Below are 1,340 nucleotides of genomic sequence, written 5' to 3'. Positions count from 1 at the left end.
GCCTGAAAGTCGTCATTATTATGACATTTATACTCTGTCCTCAGAGTGATTGGACTGGGTGTCAAGCTGATTCTAGTTCCCAATGTTCTGGGCCCTGTTCCCAATGTTCTGGGCCTGTTTCCCAATGTTCCGGTCCCTGTTTCCCAATGTTCCGTGCCCTGTTTCCCAATGTTCCGTGCCCTGTTTCCCAATCTTCCGGGCCCTGTTTCCCAATGTTCCGGGCCCTGTTTCCCAATGTTCTGGGCCCTGTTTCCCAATGTTCCGGGCCCTGTTTCCCAATGTTCTGGGCCCTGTTTCCCAATGTTCCGGGCCCTGTTTCCCAATGTTCTAGGCGCTGTTTCCCAATGTTCCGGGCCCTGTTTCCCAATGCTCTTGTAGACAACAAAAAACATTGCTGGTTAGCATATTTTAGCATATTTAACAAAGCTCCTACAAAGGTCTTAATTGAATTATGATGGTGGCGCTAAGATGCTGTTGGGAGAGGCCCTGTCTGGTAACGTGTACCGTACTGAACTATAATCTTACTGATAGCTCTTCCTCGTTTCGTTGTGACAGGTACAGTAAGCGTATCGCCGATATCAAAGAATGTCGCGAGCATGTTATAGTCAACAGGTGAGTTATCTGCTTGTGTATAAAACCATTTATTTTTTAACTCAAACTGAGCCTGAAATGATGGAACTGCTTCAGATAGCGCCACCGATTGATTTGATTGGTCTCCCATTTAACGTCAACAGCAAGTGCTCTTTTTCATGGTCCTTCAGAGACTGATTGGAACCAGCAACCATGGCCACCATATGATTAACAGTTAAAGTCAAGAATATAGATAACTATGTGTGTTGTCATATGTATGTCAGTGGAGCCATGCACAGAGAGGAGAAGTTTCCTGAGGAACGCCTTGAAGGAGCTGGTCAAAGTCCTGGAGGATGAACCTGGACTTCTGGGACCCAAGGTACATGAACTCATTTAGTTCATCTGGCTAATAGTGCCAATCTATTGCATGTTCAGCTTCCCTGTATGTTTGGACATTATCATCAGCGATGTATTACATTACATTACTGGCATTGACCTCTCGTTCTATACAATAATAAACAGACAAACTGCTGTGTGTTTTTATTTCAGAGCTCTCTATGTTCAGTACATGAATATGGTCAAACAGTGATGTGTCTTTTGCTAAATGTTCAAGTTTTTTTCCCTCTCTCACTCTCTCCCCCCTCACCCTTTAATGTCAATCCATCCCTAAGGTGTTGTTTGTCTTCATGGCTCTGTCGTTTTCCCGTGACGAGGTCCTGTGGCTCGTCAGATATTCAGAGAATATTCCCAAGACCAAGACTCCAGAGGAC

At 44.8% G+C, this 1,340-nt stretch overlaps 1 long non-coding RNA gene across 1 annotated transcript; it reads left to right on the top strand.

Moving 5' to 3' along the window:
• Nucleotides 1-597: 597 nt before the first annotated feature.
• On the top strand, nt 598-1,340 carry LOC135532453 (uncharacterized). Its single transcript, XR_010454349.1, has 3 exons — nt 598-612; nt 855-949; nt 1,242-1,340. It is a non-coding gene; the product is annotated as an uncharacterized LOC135532453 (long non-coding RNA).

This window comes from Oncorhynchus masou, unplaced genomic scaffold (assembly GCF_036934945.1).
Source record: "Oncorhynchus masou masou isolate Uvic2021 unplaced genomic scaffold, UVic_Omas_1.1 unplaced_scaffold_1853, whole genome shotgun sequence".
NCBI lineage: Eukaryota > Metazoa > Chordata > Actinopteri > Salmoniformes > Salmonidae > Oncorhynchus > Oncorhynchus masou.
Note: the sequence above shows the minus strand (reverse complement) of the source record. Positions and strands in the feature narration are given on the sequence as shown.